Source organism: Paroedura picta, chromosome 9, assembly GCF_049243985.1.
Source record: "Paroedura picta isolate Pp20150507F chromosome 9, Ppicta_v3.0, whole genome shotgun sequence".
Lineage (NCBI taxonomy): Eukaryota > Metazoa > Chordata > Lepidosauria > Squamata > Gekkonidae > Paroedura > Paroedura picta.
In genome coordinates, this window is record NC_135377.1 from 80,176,500 (window position 1) to 80,191,648 (window position 15,149).

General features: G+C 45.5%; 1 protein-coding gene and 1 non-coding gene across 5 annotated transcripts in view; both read right to left on the reverse strand.

Annotated features, from left to right (window-relative positions):
* CDH12 (cadherin 12) overlaps positions 1–15,149 on the reverse strand; it is an 873,293-nt gene that overhangs the window by 629,549 nt on the left and 228,595 nt on the right. The window lies entirely within an intron of this gene.
* LOC143845291 (U6 spliceosomal RNA) lies at positions 4,568–4,676 on the reverse strand. The gene has a single exon (XR_013234346.1). It is a non-coding gene; the product is annotated as a U6 spliceosomal RNA (small nuclear RNA).

Here is a 15,149-nt window from a genome sequence, read left to right on the forward strand (position 1 = left end):
CCCTCTCTCCCAAGTGGTGTGGCTGCTCGGGGTACCAGAGGGATACTTAAGCCAACTACCACCAGCCAATGATCTAGGAATATGGTGGAAGTGTCTCCCTAGGGGGCTGTCTGGTCTTCAACGCCCTGGCCTCAAGCATTTACCTGGTGGAAGAAGAGCTCCATTTTACAGGCCCTGCAGAACACCGAAAGCTCCCACAGGGCCCTCAGGTCTTCCAGGAGCTCATTCCACCAGGCCCTGGTGAAAAGGCCCTGGGCCTGGTTGAGGACAGGCAAGCTTCCCTGGGGCCAGGAATGACCAATATGTTGGTGCCCACAGAGCATAAGGCCCTGTGGGGGGTGTAGGACGACAGGCAGTCCTTCAGATATGTGGGTCCCCAACCGTGAATGGTCTTAAAGGTCAAAACCAGAACCTTGAACCTGATCCGGGCCATGACCGGTAGTCAATGCTGCTGCCTCAGCATTGGCTGGATATGGGCCCTCCAAGATGTTCCTGTGAGGACCCTAGCAGCTGCGTTTTGAACCAGCTGTAATTTCTGGGTTAGAGACAAGGGTAGCTGCATACAGTGAGTTACAGAAATCAATTCTGGAGGTGACTGTTGCATGGATCACCATAGCCTGGTGTTCTGAGGACAGGTAGGGTGCTGGTAGCCTTGCCTGGCAAAGATGGTAAAACACCCAGTGGGCTACCATCATGACCTGCACCTCTATGGTCAGTGAGACATCCAGGATCACTCCTAAGTTCCTGGCCTGGTCCACAGTGGTCAGCTGCAATCCTGCCAGAATGGGTAAACATGCTTCCTGTCCTGCAACCTTCCTTCCCAGCCATAAGACCTCTGTCTTACAGGGGTTGGGCTTCAGGCGACTCTGCTTGAGCCAGGAAGTTACAGCTTCCAAACATCTGGCTAATGATTTCGGGGGGGGGGAGGAGGGAGTCCAGATGGCCGTCCATAAGGAGATAGAACTGGATGTCATTGGCATATTGATGATAGCCCAATCCAAAGCTCCGGACCAGCTGCACCAGAGGGCATATAAAGAAGTTAAACACAATACAGGACAGCACTGCTCCCTGAGGGACCCCACAAGGGAATCAATAGGGCTGTGCCAACTCATCCCCCAATGCTACTGCCTGGTTCTGCAGGAAGGAGCATAGGCAACGAAGAACTGTGCCCCATATTCCTGCCCCAGCCAGGTGGTGGGCCAATAACTCAGAGTCAACCAGATCAAAGGCAGCCAACAGATCTAACATAATGAGCATGGCGAAACCAACCTAATCTAGCTGGTGCTGGAGATCATCCATCAGGGCAACCAACAAAGCCTCCATCCACCCTGTGGCCAGGACAGAAGCCCGACTATTAGGGGTCAAGTGCCAAAGTTTCATTGAAGAACATAAGGATCTGGTCTGGGACAGCCCTTTCCACTACCTTACCCAGAACTGCAAGATGCAAAACCAGGCGGTAGCTGGCTGGGTCCCGTGGAACCAATAATGGTTTTTTAAGGCTGATCTCATAAGATCTCAGAAGCCTAAGCAGGGTTAGTCCTGGTTATTGTTCGGACTGGAGACCATCAAAGGAACCAAGGTCTCAACGCAGACCCAGGCAACAGCCAACCACATCTGCAGGTCTCTTGCCTCGAAAACCTCACTGGCCTCCATAAGACTACCTGTTGGTTGGTTGGTTGATTGATTAGATTTCTAAACTGCCCTCCTGGAGAGCCAGCTCACACCAGTGTACAAATGATATATAAATACAGTGTTTAAAACAAATTTAAGTTTTAAATTAGTTTTACTTAAAAATTAACTGCTTAAAAATTAACAACAGCAGTTTCTGCACAGCAGCTATTTTAGGGTTGTGCACTTTGTCTTGGTTCGGCCGCCTTGGCCATCATCAAAGCCCGAAGCAGCGTGTAGGAGGCCAGTGCTAGGGTGCAGAGAGAAAGGGTGGCAGCAGTGGTGTGGCTGCCAGCTGGAGTGCCACCAGCGCTGCTCCTCCTCTCTCTTGGGCTTCGATGATCGCTGAGGCAGCTGAATTGAGCCCTTATTGAGGTTATTCCAAATTGATCAGGCTGGTCTGGGGGTGTACAGAAAGATGGATTGATGGACAGACAGAATCAGGGAGGGCTGCCTTGAAAACCCTGTGGAGTCATCATCATTTGGTTGTGACATGCACTTTCCTCCATCAGTTACACACAAATTTACGTGCGAAAATCAGCATATACAGCCTTCCCCCTCTTTTAGGGCCATTCATAGATAAGCCACTGCAGGTTGAAGAGGCCTACTCTATCCCTGAACAAACTGAGATGGTCCCACTGCCAAGCTCTAGTGCAGGGGTAGTCAAACTGCGGCCCTCCAGATGTCCACAGACTACAATTCCCAGGAGCCCCCTGCCAGCAAATGCTGGCAGGGGGCTCCTGGGAATTGTAGTCCGTGGACATCTGGAGGACCGCAGTTTGACTACCCCTGCACTAGTGCCTGTTGTATTCTTGGATACAATGGGCTTTGCCACTAATAATATAAATAAATACACAAATAGAAAAGAGTAACTGAATTTGTGTACATGTATACATACATGTGTACATGTATACATACATATATAGAGACAGGCAGACAGAAAGAGACAGAGGGAGAGAAAATGAGCGAGCTTGAGATTGTGTTTTCTTATTATGTGGACAAGATGACAACTTTATGGACAGATATCACATCTAACTCTGACCTGGCCCTTGCATGGATCAAACCCCCAGCAAATGAGGCCAAGTATAATGCTGGATTTTTTTGTCTACAAACCTAGGGTTTGCATAAAAAGGCAAAAGAAAAGAGATCTGAACTTGGGACTTGGGAATGTTCAGCCTGGAGAAAAGGAGGTTGAGAGGGGACATGATAGCCCTCTTTAAGTATTTGAAAGGTTGTCACTTGGAGGAGGGCAGGATGCTGTTTCTGCTGGCTGCAGAGGAGAGGACACGCAGTAATGGGTTTAAACTTCAAGTACAACGATATAGGCTAGATATCAGGAAAAAGTTTTTCACAGTCAGAGTAGTTCAGCAGTGGAATAGGCTGCCTAAGGAGGTGGTGAGCGCCCCCTCACTGGAAGTCTTCAAGCAAAGGTTGGATACACACTTTTCTTGGATGCTTTAGGATGTTTAGGGCTGATCCTGCGTTGAGCAGGGGGTTGGACTAGATGGCCTGGATGGCCCCTTCCAACTCTATGATTCTATGATTCTATGAAAAACATATCGTTTTGTGGGAAAGGCCAAGATCTTCTGAGCTATGTTACATGAGCTCTCTGTCCCCATTTTCAGGGAGGAGGGTAGGCCAGCATGGGAATTGCTGCCGCCACTAAATCAACTGGGCAAGTCAAGGTGGTGGCTCCTGTTGGCAGGAGGGAGAAAGAAAAGGTCAGGGAAGGAGGAGCAGGAGCCACTGCCACCCCCCCCCATGCTCTCTGCCCCCAATCCCTCTAGCAATGCTGCAGGCAGCCTGGAGGAGTTGGCACTCTCCCCACCACCTGCACACACAGAGGAGGCAACCTTCTTTCCTCCTCACTACATCGTTACAAGCCAAAAGGCTTCCCAAACTCTTGCACGGAGTAGGGGCTTCCTAGCTAGAGCCACCAATTTTCTTCAGCATAACAAATGCCACGTGAGTTGCTATCAGATTCTTTTTACTGGAACGAGAGTTGCAGCCGATGATGCCCCCGGTTGACCTCCAGTCCTCACTGAAGTCCACCCCTGGAATCCATCCTCCAGTTTGGGGGTTTTTCTCACAACATCCCAGCAAGTCACGAGGAATGCCACCTTTATTGCCACGACAGCAGGCTGGAAGGTAACGACTTGCACATCCCACATGCATATCTTTCCCCAGGGGCACGAGTTCTCCAGAGAGCAAGCATGTTTGTTCTTTCTCTTTTGATCCTACCCTCATTTCAAGCCCCTGAGGAACGTAGTTTAACAGTATTACATGGGTTGCTGGTTGAACACCGGTTGAACACTGGCACGGCATATGTGCATGACATCTAGTCTTCTGCGGGTTTTTTGGAATCTCATTAGCCGTGCCGTAACCGGCAACTCACAGGCAAACTATGCTGCCAGAGCAGAGCAGTAAATAAAACCCTCTTTTGCACAGATTTTCTTGAATTGTGGAGAAGAGACGAAAGACAGAGACAGACGCTTCACATTTTATAGAGTATTTAAATTAAATGAGCTGCCGGTGGGTCAGAATCAGGGCAGCTATTAATGTCTTGCTCATTTGTCTTGAATGGGTAAAACAATGTTTAGGTATGCGCCACCCTTGTAGCTCTCATCAATCTGCTGAAAGCACCTCTCCCTGGAGTGATTGAGGCGTGGGCATAGTCACACAAACAATTCTCTAATCTAGGGGTGGGCAAACTGTGGCTCTCTGTAGCCCGTGGACTACAATTCCCATGGGCCCCTGGCCAGTGCTGGCAGGGGCCCATGAGAATTGTAGTCCATGGAAATCTAGAGAGCCAAAGTTTGGCTGCCCTTGCTCTAACCCAATAGGAACACTTATGTGATCAATTGCCTTATTATATCGTGAAATTATGCAAAATGCAATGAAGAATTCAGAATTCGTTTCACATATTTGCATGACATCCTTGCAGGGGGGGCATGCTAATCTTCTCTCTGTTGCTGCCATTTTAGCATATGTGCTGCTGAGGTGAGCACCAAAATGCAGTGAATTATTGCACAATATTATCACACCCTCCTCAAAACTCTAGACCTGCTGCTTGATAGAACGTAGCAATTAATTCCCCAGCATTTTTACCAGTGGGGGACTGGCAAACATGGCCATTTGGTGGAAGAAAGGCAGGTCTTTACTATGATTTCGAAGGAGAGTAAATAACATTACCAAATGCGATGAATTATTGACGGGTGCTTAGTAGATGCAGCACCAGTACATAGATGGGCTCCCTGGTGCCTGAAGCGACTCTCTATTCATCTCAATACTATCAGTTCAACTGCAGCTCCAATAAGCTTGATAGAAACAGAAGGTTTCCAAAAGATAAGCAATTTAAAATCCCACCACTTTCACCAGGAAAGAACTGAGCATGCGCTTCAGTTTCTTCTTTGGATATAATTACGCCAAGAGGAAAAAAGTCTTAGACTTCGCTGGGTTACACAAATGCAACAAGGTACCTTGTTATAAACCTGCAAATGAGGGCATGCAAATGACTTGTGGGGAGGGGGGAATCTCATTCCCCCGACCTTTGTTTTCTCTCTTCTCCCCTACCTCTTTTCCATCACTCATGTCCTCCCCTTCTTCCCCCTCACTTTTTCCTGTTCCTCCTCCCTCTTCTTCCCCATTTTTATTATTTGATTTGATTTCTATGCCTCTGAATTAAGATCCACCCGCCCAACCACCCTCCAAAACCCTCAAAAAACCCAACCCCCTCACCAAGCCACCAGTTTACTGCCATATGTGATGAGGAAGGATGTAGCTAAGACAGGGCAACAAAAGGCAACGGAAGAGGGGCCAGATCTTCCTTATACTGGCCTCAACCAAACACGTGGTAGAAGAGCTCCATCTTACAGGCCCTGCGGAACTGGAGTAGCTCTCCTGGGAACTCACTGCACCAGAGAGGGTCCAGGGCTGAACAGACTCTGAACACGGTCGAAGCCTGCCTGCCATGAGTGACAGGCGGGGGGAGAGGCACGTGTAGAGCGCTTCCCTCTCCTCAGCCATTTCAGGCAGCCGCGTAGAGTGCTAGGAAACAGCAAAAAGTGGCAGAAGAAAACGGGAGCGCATGAAGGTGAGAAATGGTGGGGGGCTCGATTTTTAATAGCATCACGCAATTTTGCGGGCGTAATGCTATTTTTTAGATGTGTGGAAACACCCTCATTATAAATGTTGTCGGTTTTATGGAGACTAAACATGAGCCACAGGAATTGTTCTGTTCCAAATTTCCCACCTACTCCACTGCACCAGGGTTCCAGTGAGATTTTTTTAAGTTCACAAAGATAGATTCTAGGTCTGAGGATAAACCAACCCAAGCCTGGATTGATAACTGAGGGATAATGAGATAAACTGACAAGACCTTTAATTTTACTCTACTTTCTTAAAGTGAACAGGGAGAAAGTTTGTTTAGGAAGAAACACGCACAACTGATAGAAGAAGAGTTGGTTTTTATACCTCATTTTCTCTGCCCAAAGGAGTCGCAAAGCATCTTAAAATCGCCCTCCTGACTAAGTTAGAAAAATCTAGTATTGCTTTATTAGAAGAAATTCAAGAATTTAGTTAAATTTCAGGTTAATAAACTAAAGATAGAAAAATCAGAGATATTAAAATCTGATATAAATTCAGAAATGAAGAAAATCAAGGGATTAGGTAATATGAAGGTAGTTGATAAAGTTAAGTATTTAGGTATTTGGCTTGATTAATCTTAATAATAAATTAGAGATTTGAATTGTAGCCCAATTACTAATGAGATTAAGAGTCAAATACAAGGATGGCATAAGCTAAAATTATCATTATTAGGGTGAATAAACCTAATTAAAATGGAGATTCTTCCTGAGAGAGTTTATTGTTCACTAATTCATACATGGAAATTCCAAGAAAAATAATAATTGAATTGCAGTGACTATGTAACAAATTCATTTGGCAAAATAATAAAAGCAAAGATTAAAATAGAAAATCTGTATGATGAAGAAAAAAAAAATCTATTACCAAGCAGCTAGAATAAGCTGGCTAAATATGTGGTATAACATGAACATGGACATAGCATCATAGAAGACAGAACAGGAATTTGTGCAATTTCTTCTAAATAAAAGGCTTTAGATAGATAAAAAATAGAAAATCTTTTTATAAACAAGACAATATGATAATGAATAGTATTCTACAGACTTGGGACCCAATTAAACACAAGCTAATAGCAGAGAAATCTTTATTAGCATCAATAACAGCAGACATGACAACTCAGAGTATTGGAAACCAATCATGGCTTAGATAAAAATATGGAAGAACAAGATACATACTTTGCCTGGATGAAAAAAGAACAATCACATATGCTGACTTATCAGAAGAAAATAAAAAACAAATTTCTCTTTTCAGTTACTATCAGATTAAAGTCTATATTAGTGCTCTAATTAGGAAGAAAAGACCCATCAATGGATTTGAAATAATACTTTGTTTACATACAATCTCTCTCCTCCATCTTAGTACAAAATTGTTTAAAGAGTTCTAATAGCTATCAGTTGAAATGGAATAAAAAACTGGGGAATGTCCTAAACAGAACTGGGACTTCGTTTTGTTTAAAGGAATGAACTTTAAAGTAAGTTTTATGCTTAAAGAGAATGGATTGGAAATGATATATACGTGGCACCTTTCACCAGAATGCAAAAATATTTAAATTAAAGGACAATGTTGGTACTGCAATAAAGATGGGTCTGATTTTATTCGTATGTGGTGGAAATACCGTATAGCTTGTTTATACTGGCACAAAGTGTTTGAAATTATATCCTATAGTTTGAAAATGAAAAGAACTGGAAAGTATCTACCAGGTTTGCATATGAAACCAACATCCATAATTTCCCACACACACACACACACACACACGGCACGGTGAGAGAGAACGGTTGCTTCGGGTGCTGAAGCGCCCAACCTATCCATGTGCTAACATTATTAAGAATAAACTACTAAATGTTGGAAGGTAAAGAAATCTCCTAGGTTAATTACATGGTTTTAGTAACATTAAGGAAACATATTACATTAACTTATCTGCAAAATGATAAGGAGATATAGAATTTAGAGAAGTTATGGTGCCCGAGTATCTCGAGAACAAGAAGTCTGCTTGCGGTGATGGATTTTGAGGAGGAGGCAGGATAAATTTGAAGCTGTTGGAGACTGTAATGCAGGGGTAGTCAAACTGAGGTCCTCCAGATGTCCATGGATTACAATTCCCATGAGCCCCTGCATTTGCTGGCATTGTAGTCCATGGACATCTAGAGGGCCATAGTTTGACTACCCCTGCTGTAATGTGTGGGAGGTTTTTATGGAATCTTAGTGAGTAGTGCTGACTTATTTATTTATTTATTTATTTATTTATTTATTTATTTATTTATTCATTCATTCATTTATTAGATTTTTATACCGCTGCTTCCAGCAAACTGGCTCATGGCGGATCACAATAAAACATCATAAAACAGCTAACGACAATTAACAATATAACATTATCTCCACAATATAACAGATGAGATGGCAGTAATAAGATTAAGGTGACCAGACTGTCCCACTTTTGGAGGGACATCTGGGGGCACCTGGCAAATTGTACTTATGTTGAAATTAAAAATATATATATATTACAATACTATTGTTGAGTTCTATGCGTTCTATGAAACTTTTTGTTGCTCCATATAGACCAAATTGTTAATCAAGACCCCACCCCCTGGGCAATGGTGTCCCGCTTTACCAATGTTAAAATCTGGTCACCTTAAATAAGATATAAAAACTCTTTCCCCCAACACTCGCAGCCATGGTCACCAATAGGGTTACAATCATAGTGCATTTGTATTGGAAAGAAAGGATATTACCAACATCCGGGCCCGGTCTAATACCAAGCCCAGGAACCAGGGGGAGGGGAGACCCAATCTTAGACCCCAGGGCCTCCTCCTGGCCTCAGCCATATCCTGGCAGAAAAGCTCCGTTTTGCAGGCCCTGCGGAACCCTGAAAGTTCTGTCAGGGCCTGCAGCTCTTCTGGGAGCTCATTCCACCAATTAGGGGCCAGGACCAAAAAAAGTTGAGCCCAGGCACTCCTCCCGGGGCTCCTGGACCATCGGCAAATTCATACCTTTCAGAGTGAAGTGCCCTGTGGGGGGCATAAGGAGGTAAGCGGTCCCACAAGTAGGTAGGGCCTAAGCCGCATATAGACTTAAAGGTCAAAAACAATACCTTGAATCTGATCCGGAAACAAATTGGCAACAATGCAGCTGCCTCAGCAATGGCTGGACATCAGCCATCCAAGATGACTTGGTGAGGACTCTCACAGCCGCATTCTGTACCAATTGTATTTTCCAGGTCAGAGACAATCGCAGGCCCACATAGAGTGAGTTACAGAATCTAACCTGGAGGTGATGGTTGTATGGATCACAGTAGCCAGGTGTTCTGAGGACAGGTAGAGTGCTAGTAGCCATGCCTGGCACAGATGAAAAAACTACTGTCTAAGCTACCTTCATGACCTGAGCCTCCATGGATAGTGAGGCATCAACGATCACCCCCAAAATCCTGGCTAGAGGTGAAGATGTCAGTTGCACCACATCCAGGCAGGGGAGACATGCTTCCTGATCCTGCCCCCTTCGTCCCAGCCACAGGACCTCCATTTTGGAGGGGTTGAGTTTCAGGCAGCTCTGGAGGGATATCGGTCCACCAGGAGATAGAGCTGGGTGTCAACTGCATACTGAGCACATATCGATATTAAAAAGTGTAGGGGAGAGTCTCACCCCTTCTGGCACCCCGCAAGGCAGTGCAAAGGAGCCAGATAAACTCTACCCAAGCTGTGGTCTTGGGATGGGGAGAGGGGGGAGGGAGGCCCTACCCAGGGCTCCTGCTGCCCCGAGCAGCTTCAGCCTCAGCCTTGCCAAGCCTTGGTGAGGCTACTGGGGCAGTGGGAGGAGGGCTGCACTGCCTGCCAGCATCTCTCCCCCAAAGCCCAAACACCGTCTTCATGGGGTTCTGCACGCAGCCAAAGGGGCCATGTCCTGGCCGGCCCTTCCTGCCCCGCACTGCCAAACGCCCGCAGAGCCCCCTGTGGGATTCAGTGGCAAGAGGGGCCAGCTCCCTGCTGGTGCTTCCCACCCTGCCCCACAAAGCACCCACTGAGGCTTCTGCAGGCTTTGGCGGGCACTTTGCGGGTGGCGGTGGGAGGGGAGGGCTCCCTGCTGGCACTTCCCCTCCCCTCCCTGCAAAGTGCCTGCCAAGGCCTGTCCCAGGGCGGTGGGGGGGGGGGGGTGGCAGCGTTAGCGCCCATTGTATTGTCACATGCCGTATAAAACACAGCACTCTGCGGCACTGTTGGAGTACTGTGACATCTGTTTTGTACTACATCTCCTTCCTTTTCACTGCAACTAATTCTTGTCCCTCACTCCTAGTGTCCATATTAGGCTTGGGAGGTGTGAGACAACCTGAGCCAGAGAGAAGCCATTTCGCCTCAAGCCAAAGGTCTGGACAAGCCTGGAAAAATCTTTGTGTAACGTTGTCACTTCATGATGAAACACACTGGCAGAGACTCCCTCGACCACCACGGGCTTGAGGTGGATAAAAACAAATGCAACAAAAATGTGAAGCTGCCGCCAGGAAAAGGGAATGAGACAATGTATATTTTGGCCTTCAATAAAACCCTAATCCAAGAGATGAGCAAAAGGGCGGGAGGATCCCATATCAGGCATCTTAATAACGCAATGATTTCCCCCCCTCCTGACCCAACAAGCCAGGTAGATGGGTCCTTGAGAAAGGCAGAGCTGGTTAATAATCAATTAAGCTGATTTGAGCTGAAGTTCCCGAAAGAGAGGAAATGTTGCATTATCCTCAGTCCAGCCAAACCAGAAGGAATTTTGCCAGCTTAGATAAATTTGATCCAAGGGAAATGTTTAATAGGGAACGTGCAATGTTAACTAGAATCAAGAGGACAAAATTCCATTCATGAGACAATAAAAGGCTTTGGCCCTGTCTGTAAAGGAGGCCCAACAGTCCAGCAACAAGAATTGGGAATAAAAACCAGGGAATAGGATAAGGGTATCTGAAGCAGGTTGGACACAGCTGACACTCTGTCAAGCGGCTGAAGCAACAGCAGACACACAGAAACCTTCCCTCATGTCCTTTTGAAATCTTTCTTTTCTACAGTACATTTTGATGTGCTTGCATGTAACTATGAAACTATTCCATGCTACACAAATTTATGTCATGTGTCTGTACACATCTGTGCCATGTATCCAATATCCGTTACTGCTAGTAGCCAGAACAGTGACATCTTTTTTTTTGGGGGGGGGGGGGCTGTCAGAGAAGGTTTGATTCTAAGGTGGATTCTTTCAGGAGGTATTCTTTCAGGAGGTAAATCACATAAGCAATGTTGTTGAGCCTGTTACAGAAGTGATTTTGGAACAGAATTAAGTTTGAGCCCACTGACTCTTTTAAGACCAACAAAGCTTAATTCCGAGTACAAGCTTTCACATGTATGCGCACTTCATCAGATACAATACAAGCTCACAAACTCTTATACCCACAATTACACTTTGTTGGTTTTAAAGGCATCATTCAACTCAAATGTTGCCTTTTTGCTTCAGACCAATCTGAATCTAACTTTGGAGCAGTTACCATTTGCAATGGCCTGACCCAGCAATGCCGGAGATTTTTGACTAGGAAAAACCCAGAAAGAGCATGCATTTTTGAATGATCATCTGACAGTTATTGTCAAAATACCTATGGAAAGAGCCTGTCAGCAAAATGGTAAAAATCCAATTTGGGTTGGAGAATTCTGATTGTTTTAGATCAGGGGTAGTCAAACTGCGGCCCTCCAGATGTCCATGGACTACAACTCCCAGGAGCCCCTGCCAGCATTCGCCAGCGAATGCTGGCAAGGGCTCCTGAGAATTGTAGTCCATGGACATCTGGAGGGCCGCAGTTTGACTACCCCTGTTTTAGACGCTAAATAAAGTATTAAAACAAGGGGTCTCCAGCAGAGAGTTAGTGAAAGAGGATAAAATCTCCTCTCCCTCATTCTTCTCTTTCAGGCACAAAACTAGAAGTACTTTAAAAAAGAAAAAGGAAAAAGACCTTTCTAACAAATGTTCTCTTGAACATTTTTGTGTGCAATTTTCTGCCTTCTCCTGGTGAGATTACTTCTTTTTATTCCTGTCATTACTGATTTATGATGGGTTACTGGTTTTATCTAAATTAAATTAATCTAGATTAGATTAAACCGTATCCTCCAAGAATTTCTCTGTGTTAGGATACAGTCTGAGAAATTTCTCATATAATTAAAGGAAGGTAAAATTCTTGTTAAAGCATATGAACCGTTAACATCTCATAAAATTATATAACCTGGTATTCAAACTGGAAGCATTAATCCCTGCATAAGATTCAAAAGATCCTTCTTGCAACACACATTTTGCCTGAAAATCATGCAGGTTACTCTCTCTCTCTGTTTTTGACCCCTAATGCTCAGCCGTCAAACTGTCTAAACCTCCCCATCATGGCCTAACCTTTCCCAGCTCCTATTGATTGGTTCACAGCCCTGATCCCACTGGGTCCCCTGTTGCTGGGCTCTGCCTCTCACAGTAGCCTTCTATGGTTGCAGGATAAGCCAACATACATAAGTAAGCATGAAGTGAGAACACTTAGGGTTGGATCCAGACTCAACTGGCAATTTCCACGGATTCTCCCTTACTTCTGCAGACCACTCGCCTCATGTCATCCCCTTTTCCCTATGAGCAGCATTTTATAGAGACCAGTGGGCTTCACTGGGAGGCAGGGAAACTTCATCTGGATCCAACCCTTATTCCACATACAGGCATGGGTGTTCTTTCCTTTTACGTTTTTCAAAACTGTTACACCTAATTTACTAACCCCAAGTCAGTAATTTTTACAGCAGCCCTGAAGACATTCTCTGTGTTGGGGTGTGTGTGTGTGTGTGTGAGAGAGAGAGAGAGAGAGGGAAGAGCCATGAAGTTACTTCTGACCTTTGGAGGAGACCCCACAGGGTTCCTGGGGTAAGAGTTGGTCAAAAGTGGTTTGCAGCTGCCATTTCTGCAGTGCTAATTGGGGTTAGCTAAAGTGGACCAGTTGTTGTCTAAGAACCTTCCGCTACTGCTGCTGCTCGATGTCTCCCCCTCGCAGGTCCCTCTGCCCCCATCCCCAGTGGAACTGTCCCTTCTCTTCTGCTGATTCCGGAAGTGGGTGGATGCCACTTGGCCTGGTGTCACAGCTGTGGCCTTTCTGTCTCGAGTGATTCTGCAAGGCATTTAGACCCATTATGTTATCATTCACCGCTTTGCTGACACACATGAATCCCCTCACCCCATTTAGGTGTGTGTCCAAAAGGAGGTCCCTAAAGCAGGGGTAGTCAACCTGTGGTCCTCCAGATGTTCGTGGACTACAATTCCCATGAGCCCCTGCCAGCATTTGCTGGCAGGGGCTCCTGGGAATTGTAGTCCATGAACATCTGGAGGACCACAGGTTGACTACCCCTGCCCTAAAGGACAGGTCAGGTATTATCACCAGGAGACAATGGGAAGGGGAGAGAGGAAGAGGAGAAGGAGTGGCCTGCTTAAAGCCACCTGAGAACTAATATCTGAGGTATGCTGAACCTGAGGACTTCATCCCCATTTAACCCAGTATCTCCCCATGAAACTATTTTTGAAAGCACTGTGACTATTCTAAGAATATTACAAGGGGATGAAACAAGAAAGGGAAATTATCCAACACTAAACCCAAAATGACTATAATTGTGGTGCCAAAAAGGAAACACAATCCCCTGTTAAGGAAGTTGGCCAACTGATTATCTTGACTAATTGGGGCCAGGGGAGCCAAACATCAGCCACCGAAGACTCCTCTTTTGCAGAAGTCCTTGTTTTGCGACTTTGTTTGGTTTGACAGAAAAACAGAATGCTGAGAATCTGAAGCTCATGTTAAAGTTTACTCCTTTTGGCAGGAAGACCGAAAATTGCATCAGTGATTGTTACACAGGTCATGTACAATTACAGCAAGCAGATTTATTCTTCACTGTGAGTCAATTAGTAATTGAATTTCAGACTTACATCGGCCATCACCTAATGATGCAAAGGGGTAATATTCAGAGAGTCAGCAAGTTTCAGAGAAAGAGACTCAAGGAAAAATGCAGGCCTTAAAAAACCTTTCCGTGTGACACCTGCTTCCTGCAGGGCCTAATTTTGTGTCTATTCTATATGCCTGACATGTTCTCCAAAGTTAAGATTTGCAATTGGCTACCTTTGATCTGGTGTTCAAAGGTGACCAGAGTCTGACCCCGATCATCTGCAAAGTGTCTTGATTGCATCAGAGGGCTTTGCAGCACCTTAAATTGAGGGCTGCCTTTGGGGGAGGCTTCCAAGAGGGAAATACGGGAGCACACTGCACAAGATCCTGGGGCGTGTTCTATGGCCAAACTGTGTCTCTTCAGATGTGCATGCTGGCAGGGACTCATGGTAATGGTAGTCCATGGACATCTGGAGAGCCACAGTTTGCCCCCCTCATGCTATGACATGCACAGCACAGTGTGCCCCAGGCAGTCTGCTGCACTATCGTTCCGGGTTACACACACACACACACACACACACACACAAACACACACACTGCAGTACTCACATTTCCCTGTAGCTGCTCATTGCCGGGGAGCATGAGAAACGGTGGTCAAGCTGTATTTCAGGGAAGAGTATCTTATACAACCTTTTTGCCAAGACACCCCAGCATCTTAAAAAGGAAGCTGAAGTTTCACCAAAACCATTCCACAGAATGTAAGCAATAATAATAATTAGAGTCAAATGAAGAAATTGCATTGCCATATGTAATCATATTGCCGCAAGCTACCCAGACCAATTCAGCATAATTATTTATATTGCTGCCAGTCCATTAGCTGTTCCAGCAGCTGCTTAGATGTGGGTGAGCCAATTTGGTCATTCATGTAGACGAGTTATTCATTTGAGCTTCCCCCACGCGCACAGCAATGGACAAGCTGGAGCAGACTTCTGAGCTCCTAGGGCTACCGAGGCCGGAGATAGGTCAGAAGGACGTTTTTAAAAGGGTGGCCAACATGGTAGAAAAACTTTAGGCATCAATATCAGTTACTTTCTTGTCAGAACAGAGAACATGATACGTGGGATGGCTCAGCAAGGTACAGATTACAAACTGACTTGGCTTGATATTGTTGGTAGTCAAGGAATCTAACAATATACAGTTGGCAGGAGATATTTTGCATGCAACAAAGAGAATTGATTCTGGGAAATGGGGAACAAGAGCTGGAGGCTTTTGGAGAAAGCTCAAATGAATAACTCGTCACCCGCAAGGAACTGCAGTAGGTATCGCCTTTCCCCTTCTCTCGCTTCTTCCTCTTTCCCTCTTTCAAAACCCCCCGCAATCTCTCCCCTTTTCCTGCTTCCTTCTCTCCTTCCTACCTAGCAGCCGACCTACCATTATC